The sequence below is a fragment of the Pygoscelis adeliae genome, unplaced genomic scaffold (genome assembly GCF_000699105.1).
Source record: "Pygoscelis adeliae isolate BGI_AS28 unplaced genomic scaffold, ASM69910v1 Scaffold269, whole genome shotgun sequence".
NCBI classification, from domain to species: Eukaryota; Metazoa; Chordata; class Aves; order Sphenisciformes; family Spheniscidae; genus Pygoscelis; species Pygoscelis adeliae.
The window spans coordinates 2,167,057-2,175,461 of record NW_008825610.1 but is presented as its reverse complement, the minus strand read 5'-3'; positions in this window follow the sequence as shown (position 1 = coordinate 2,175,461).

Here is an 8,405-nt window from a genome sequence, read left to right as displayed (position 1 = left end):
GCTCCGCGGTTCGTAGAAAGCGGCTCTTGTTTCTTAGGCAAATGAGGGGCTTTCAGGGGAAAAATGAGCGTTTTGCTCTTGCAGTTCGGCGCTTTGCCTGTGTCATCAGCTTATCTTGAACTTCTGGCTTTGATGCGTATGGTTAACAAGAGAAAGAAGCCTAAGATGGTAGTCTTGTCGGAGCCGTTACACAACGCTTTTTTTTTTTTTCTACCAAACATTGCTTTCTACGAACTGCTTGTAACGTACTTCACTTTTTCTTAAACTACACGTACTCGGTGTGTCTTAAAACAGAAACTGTTAAGCTCTTGCTGAACCTTGTGTAAGACAGAAAAGAGCATAAACATCTCGATGTTCAGAAAGGCAGAGTTCTTCCCCGTCCTGTTTCTGGAGAAGAGAGGCTGGGCAGCGGGGAGTATCTTCTTGGGGTGTCTTTTCGCCGTTTGTCGGATTAATGGTGGTTGCTGGAAGCCTCTTCCCGATAAGGAGGAGCAGCTGAGGGAGAAGTCTTCGGAAGGGAGCCGCAGGAGCATGGAAAGCAGCTCCGCCAAAAACGGGGACAGATGCGTTGGGGCAGAAAGGCTGAGGTGAAGGCGTGGAGAGAAAAGAGACTGACAAGAGGGAAAAGTGCTGGTGCGATGTGTTTTGGCGAAGGAGCTAATTAGTAGGTTTTAATGCGTCTAAAAGCCTGGCTGCTGTAGGAGGTGAGGGGTTCGTTCCCTGACACCCCCCCCCAGCACACAGTGTTTTCTGTTGAGTGAGTCCGTGCTCTCCTGGGGCACGTACAGTAACGTCAGAAACGGTACAAAACGAGTGCTAGTGCATGGCTGCTGTAAAGCTTGAGTGCCTGAACGCTTTCCCCCACAGCTTGGCTATTTCTGTATTTTCCTGTTTTTAGAGCTGCTGTAAGAGTCACGCGGACCACTCTCCTCCCACTGATGAAGCAGATAACTTGCACTGGGTATTGCCTCCAGTTTCTCCTGTGGCCCGGGCTCCGCTGCATTTCTGCTGAATTTTTTTCTTCCTGAAAGTGCCTCTGTAGCTGCTCTAGTGACTTCTTCCCCCCCACCCCCCGGCCCCTAAAGCACCATATATAATACAACGTACCATATACAATACAGATTCAGCAAGATTTTGAAGGGCCTAATGATTTTATGTCTATGTCAACAATGATATTTATGTACCTTTCTCTTGCCTGACGTCAGTATGTGAGGTTAGGAGCCAAAACATCTCTGTGAATCTGGACTTTCTGGAGTAGTCATCACACTCGTTCATATGCTATGCCGCTTCTTTAGCTTGTTCTCTATAGTCCCCAGAAGTTTTGAATTGTCAGACTGGAAATTCTGTCAAGTGTCAAAAGTCACTAAAAGATGTAACAAAACCATAGCGGGATAGAGCTATTTATGTAGTCAATACAGGATATTAAAGAAAAAAAATTGTAGAGACATTAGTGTTAGGTAACAGCTTAAAACACATAATCCCATCTACTACAGAAAGTCAAGCCAAGAAGCCTGTCTGGTTTGAAGGCTACAGGAGATGCTGTTTCCTAGACCTTTAGCAGGTTTCAGAAGATGGAGCATCCAGGGGGTCTGTTCAATAACATTGCATTAATCAGAGCTACGATAGAGCCTGTCTTAGTTCTGTGACAGCGATCTAGGGATAAAAAATGAAGCTAAAGTTAAGGCAGAGATGCCATCAAAAAGAGCAGATGGTTAGTGGTGGCTACAGAAATAGCAGGGCTTTTTAACAAATTGAAAGTTTCATTTATTTTTAGCCAAGGCTCCATGTAATCATAGAATCATAGAATAGTTTGGGTTGGAAGGGACCTCGAAAGGTCACCTAGTCCAACCCCCCTGCCATGGGCAGGGACATCCTCAACTAGATCAGGTTGCTCAGAGCCCCGTCCAACCTGACCTGGAATGGTTCCAGGGATGGGGCATCCACCACCTCTCTGGGCAACCTGGGCCAGTGCCTCACCACCCTCAGCGTAAAACATTTCTTCCTTCTCTCTAGTCTCAATCTACCCCCCTTTAGTTTAAAGCCGTTCATATCATCCATAGAATCATCCGTAGAAGCTTCTCTGTCAGCTTCAAATTGCACTTGGAGGCTTCCCTTGAGTTAAGTGCACAACCAAGTAATGGCACCAGTGTAATTTCTTTTATTTCATACGTTTATGTCTGCTACCTTGAAACATATGTTGCTTATTGGATATGTTTTAAAATTGTATTATATGGAGGATTGGAAATAAGGACCGACACTCGTCAGCTGTATGTAGCGACTTTTGTTTTGGGTTGCTTTTGAAGAAGGTAGCAAAAGCCTTTTAGGAAAAAAAAAAAAAAAGAAAAAGAAAAAGCTGCATGTTTACGCTCCTGTGAGCAACACTTTCACCCATTTGAAACTCACAACAGTGGTGAGTTGTCAGGCGCGGAAGCTGAGGCGGTCCCTTTGCTTTTGCTGTTGCCAGTTGATTTGAAAGCAGGTGTGTTTGATGTAACTGCTGAACTTCCTTCAGGCGGTTCCCCGGGCTGGGAAGAATGTAATGCAGTACCGGGAGGGGTAGGTAAGCCAAAGGGCAGCAGTAAGTATTTACAGTGTGTTACTTCTATTACTGCTCTATGTTTGTTCCAGATTTTATCAGAGCTCACTACAAAATCTTGATAGGAGGTTAGATCCTGGCTGGGGCAAGCCTGGAGTCAATTATAAGTCAGAGTGGGCACTTGCTGGTGTCCTTCTAAGAGACAATTTTATTACGTGCTTGTGATGACTAGGCAGCCAATCCTGCCTACGCTTAGCCGCTGGTTTTTTGTGTGTATGTGTGAACTTGTACCCGTACCACAGATGCTGAATGTGGACCAGTGCTAATCATTAGATTGTAGGAACTTAGACTGAATAGGTTTCGTGTGTCTTTTTTAAAAACAAACACAACCCCACATAGTCCCGCTGCCTGGCTGTTCCTTGTACAGTGCAGAGCGTCACTGTGCTGTCCGATTGGTAGCAATATTCTTTTCTAAGAGATACAAAGAAATGGAAAGAAGTCCTTCCCAGACATTGCTTCCTTTTTTTCCTTATGTGTTGTCTGTTTGAGAGAGGAGATACTGTCTTATTTGGTAACAGGGAAGGTTAAAAGCTTTTTTTTTTTTTTTTTTGTACTACAAAGCGTGGGTAGGTTGGGGTTTTTTTTTGAGGGCTTTGGGAAAGTGTCACCAATAGGTTGCTTTGTTCTAGCTTTAGCTCAGCTGTTGTCTTGAGGAACCACTGGACTTCACAGTTTCCTTCCTTCTTTGGAGCCATTAATTAGTATTCATTTCATCATTAGGAGAGGTGGGCCTCTGATTCAGGCTTTTGGATCCCAGCTTCTGGCAGGCTTAAGAACTGTCAACCAAATTAATCCCATATTAAAGATCCAAATGAGTTTTAAGTCTTTGTAAGGCCTCTGTTTGTGCTAAACCTTACCATAGCCATGCAGTTAATATGCACGTGAAGCAATACTCGCTGTGATTAACTTATGCATCTAATTCACATTCCCAGAGACCTCTCGTTTGGGTAAAAAAGCATGTTAGATTTCTAACTTTGGCCTAGCAAGTTGCTCTAAATTAGGTGCTTAAGTTGCCTAAAGCAGACAGCGTGAAAATCCCTTTTATTGTTGCTAGAGAGAACAACTTTAAGTTTGGAAAATTGTGCTCATTCTGTAAACGTTGCACCTATCCATAGTCAAAATAACTGGTTATTGGCTGCACTTGACAGTGCTTTGAAAATACTCAGTTTTCCATTAGCTAGGAGAACACATGTATTTTACAAATGTTAGGATTTAGGGGAAAAAATACTTCTTTTTCAGTAATATGCTTTAAGGACTGAAGTTTGCTGGTCCCACATGCAGACTACATGTGAAGGCCATAGTCTTGCTTTCTTTTAACTTTGCTCGTTTGTGGTTGTTGTGAAGTACCTGGCTTTCTGGTTTACTATACCAAATTGGTTCTTTCTTGAATAAGTCAATTCCTGTAAAGAAGTAATTGATCAGCTGAAAATCAGTATTTCTTTATAGTTGGGAATGAACAAAGCGTGTCCATTTGCTCACGGACGAGTAATAACTCTTAAAGATCCAAATGAGTTTTAAGTCTTTGTAAGGCCTCTGTTTGTGCTAAACCTTACCATAGCCATGCAGTTAATATGCACGTGAAGCAATACTCGCTGTGATTAACTTATGCATCTAATTCACATTCCCAGAGACCTCTCGCTTGGGTAAAAAAGCATGTTAGATTTCTAACTTTGGCCTAGCAAGTTGCTCTAAATTAGATGCTTAAGTTGCCTAAAGCAGACAGCGTGAAAATCCCTTTTATTGTTGCTAGAGAGAACAACTTTAAGTTTGGAAAATTGTGCTCATTCTGTAAACGTTGCACCTATCCATAGTCAAAATAACTGGTTATTGGCTGCACTTGACAGTGCTTTGAAAATACTCAGTTTTCCATTAGCTAGGAGAACATATGTATTTTACAAATGTTAGGATTTAGGGGAATACTTCTTTTTCAGTAATATGCTTTAAGGACTGAAGTTTGCTGGTCCCACATGCAGACTACATGTGAAGGCCATAGTCTTGCTTTCTTTTAACTTTGCTCATTTGTGGTTGTTGTGAAGTACCTGGCTTTCTGGTTTACTATACCAAATTGGTTCTTTCTTGAATAAGTCAATTCCTGTAAAGAAGTAATTGATCAGCTGAAAATCAGTATTTCTTTATAGTTGGGAATGAACAAAGCGTGTCCATTTGCTCACGGACGAGTAATAACTCCTAGTGTTCCTGGACAGCTGTGTGTTTAAGCCCTTCTGTGTCTAGAAAGCATGAAAGGCGGCACCTTTAAGAAAAAGTTAACGTATTTGCAAGCTCATATTTACCTGTTTTTCAGCTGGGGAGTCCCAAGGCTGTCAGACTGGTGCAGAGCGCAGACGTTTTGTGCGCAGCGTAGGGTACGTCCACGCAGCTTTTAACTAAGGTTCCGTGCAGGTCCCGTAAGCGTGCCTTTCTTTGGGGAGCTGTCACTTGAACAGCTTGGTGTTATTTGGCTGCTTCTGCAGCCCGAACGACGTAAACGTAGGAAGTGCTGGCAGGGGACCTGACGGAAAACTTTTGTCTGCCTTTTGTTCCTGTTGCCTCGCAGGGCTGGGGAGCGCTGGAGCCCTCCGCTTTCGCAACGGGGCCGCTCCCTGGCTCTGCGCTTCAGGCTCGGGCACAGCAACTAATGACAAATTGGTGGCGTGAAATGAACAACTAGGTGCTTTTCTAGTAAGTGTTTTAGAGTACTGAACGTTACACTACTGCTGTAGTTTTGCAGGATTTCCCACACAGAGTGTACTTTGTGAAATGGAGTAATTAGTATTTACCTATTCTGACTTGCACTGATGATGTAAAAAATTGTTCTTGCATGGTAGAACTTAAAATAGATGAGTATAAATCCCTGAGGCATTAGTCAGTTGAGAACATAATTCAGACTATTTATAGCATGACTGTTTTTTGCAACAAATTATTTTATATGACAGGTTATGAGTTTGAAATAGAATGACGTCATTCTGTTACTTCTTCAAACATCTCATAAAGCTCTTTTGGTATTATTTCGTGCTTGTTGTGTTGTTAGGAAAGTGCTTTTATCTGTGTTGTCATGTATGTTTTGACTGTCTGTATTGTAAATGTTCCAAAGAGAACACTTGGATCAGGGCAGAGTAGGAAGCCAAGGTGAAGTTGGCCTCCTGGAATGAACTCATGTTTTTGCTGCACATGGATCTCGAGAGTCCGTGCAGCTCAATTAAGTTCTTTGGGTTTTGTTGCCGTAAGTATATATGTAAGGACTGATACGTAAACCCAGAGAGGTCTGTGATCTTCCTGGAAAAGTCACAGATGCTGAATGAAACCGTATGCTGGGGGAATAAATGTTCAGCTGCTTAAGCAGGATCTTCACGACGATGAAATGCTGCCATTGAGTGGTAACGTTGTACTACCTTTTTCCCTCTCCCCTGTTGTTTGCTGTTTGGACCCCTAAGACCAAGGTCGATAAAACCACGCACACAAGCATGTTTCTTTCTGTTCAACCACTTGCCATCTCTGTGGTTCAGTGCTGGTGAATGGTGTTACATTGCCGTCTCTGGCAGACCTGGTTCTGCCGGCAGCTAGAATATGAGGTTGGCCTACTTGCCCTTTCAAATTTTGACCCTCTGTGAAGGATGTGGGTCTTGAGTTGTCAGGAAGACGTACCAGTGAGAGGAGAGTACGCTCAAGCTGGGATGAGCCTGTCTCATGAAGGAGACAAGGGGTTATTGGAGCCTTTGGTCCCTATTTGCCCTTGTGGCATGGCAGATGCTGGTTATTGTTACTACGTGTTTAAAGAACTTTGTTGTGAAGTGGCTGAGTTGTTCTCACTAGCCAATAAAAGCAAGCAATAAAAGGTACTAATTGTAGGTCAGAGTGAGTCATCTGTGAAATTCCTTGTGGACCAGATGATCTCAGAGGTCCCTTCTAACCTAAGGTATGCTATGAAATACAAAGTTTGTACTGGTGCAGGTACCATCCAAGCGGTTGTTTCACTATCTTGGAGAATCTTATTTTGGTCATATATTCTCATGCATTTCTCTGTCCCGTGGAGTGTTTCTAATGCTGTTCAAATTACTCTTCAAGTAGTGCTTAACGGTATAAAATATTTTATAAAAGTGGGCTAATCTTATGTGTAATTTAAATTATGAGCGGTGGTTTTAAAACTTAACTTCTCCTTGCCAGAGGTTTGAGAATTGCAGTGTAAATATTTGCACTTTTGTCTAGAATCCACGACACAATCACCTCATGTTAGCACCTCCTGCAGTGGTAAGGCTGTAACATCATGGTTTATGCTTCCGTCACTGAAAATTATCAGTTACATGAATGTTCTTATTTAACATTTTTACAGCTCGGTTGTGGCTTATGGGTCCGTACTCCCACTCAGCTCTTCTTTGTTGGGCGTCGCATCTCTCTTCTGCTCTACCTTATTTTGACTAAGGCTTGTCAGTGCTACCTTTCTGACGCTTCCCTCCGCTGCCCCCCGCCTACCCCAGCAGATCAAAAAATGCTAGATTATCTTCCGGTAAAGTATTTCTGTAATAATAATGATGATAGCGATACTGATTTAGAAGGATCATCAAAACTGGCAGTGCTCCTGACTCGTAATACTAGCAAGCAGTTCAAATGGATAGTTTTAAAAAGCCCCCTTATTTGAATTTGTTTCTGTTTTGTCATCTATTCAGAGCTGTGGGTTAGTTTTTTTTTTAAGGCAACACCTTTTTGTAGGAGATGGATGATGTGTTAGTACTCTTTGAATATACATTTTTGAATGAAGACCAGTAAAGGTTCCTAAAGGCGATCTGTGAGTGGTAAGTTCTGTGTAAAAGAGGTTTCCTGAGTTTTGGCTGGCTTGAACTCAGCTACATTAAGCCCTGTTGGAAGGGGAACCCATTCTACTAAATCAGTTTTTTCATAGTGAAAGGAACACTAAACAGGGAGTCGCACACACAGAAGACTTAACGGAAGACCGAATTGCAGGGCTTTTTATCTATCAGGATGAAGAATATTACACCCAGTACAGGAGAGTGCGTAAGTCAAAGAGAAATCTTGCTCAGGCCGGTAAAACAGCAGTTAGCTAGTATGATGCCCACTGGAGAACAACTTCTACGCTGCAGTGCGTTAAGTCAAAGAGAAATCTTGCTCAGGCCAGTAAAACAGCAGTTAGCTAGTATGATGCCCACCGTGGCTTGTCATTGTCTTGCAGAAGCACAGTGGTGGATGCCGCAGTTCACCTCTGATGAAAATCCACAGCATATTGTACGGTGATAAATTCTGTTCTGCTGGTTTCGTAATCGGGGATCAGTCTCAGAGCAGGTTCTGTAGTTTATAGCTTTAGGCAGCCTTTGTGCTACATCCTGGTAATTAACGTGGAGGAAGAGTAAAGGCCAAGGGTTTAACTTTACTCGGTGTTCCCTGGGAAACGGGCATAATTAAACAAATTATTTTGAACAAATACAGGCCATGGTCTTTTCGTCCTTCTCTGACCTCAAATTATTGGACCTTGGTGTAGCTGGAGGCTGAACAGCAGCCACTGAATAAATTCCAGGAATGGGCATGAATGCAGTTGCTGAGCTGATTTCTATTGCACCTTGAAACAGAAGTTTTCCAGCAGCCTTGACATTTTATTCTTTACTTCTGCCATCGTTGTGTAATTTGTATTTTTGTTATGAATATCTCCAGTTGTAGTCCTTTTCTGCTGCGCTGTGCCTTAGAGGAGCGTATTTTCAAGATTCCCATTGAAAGTATATCACAGATTTAACCTCTTATGGACAGGTCTGTTCCCTCTTAGCTTTGCCAAAGCAGCAGGAAAACGCTCAAGAGCCTGAGCGGT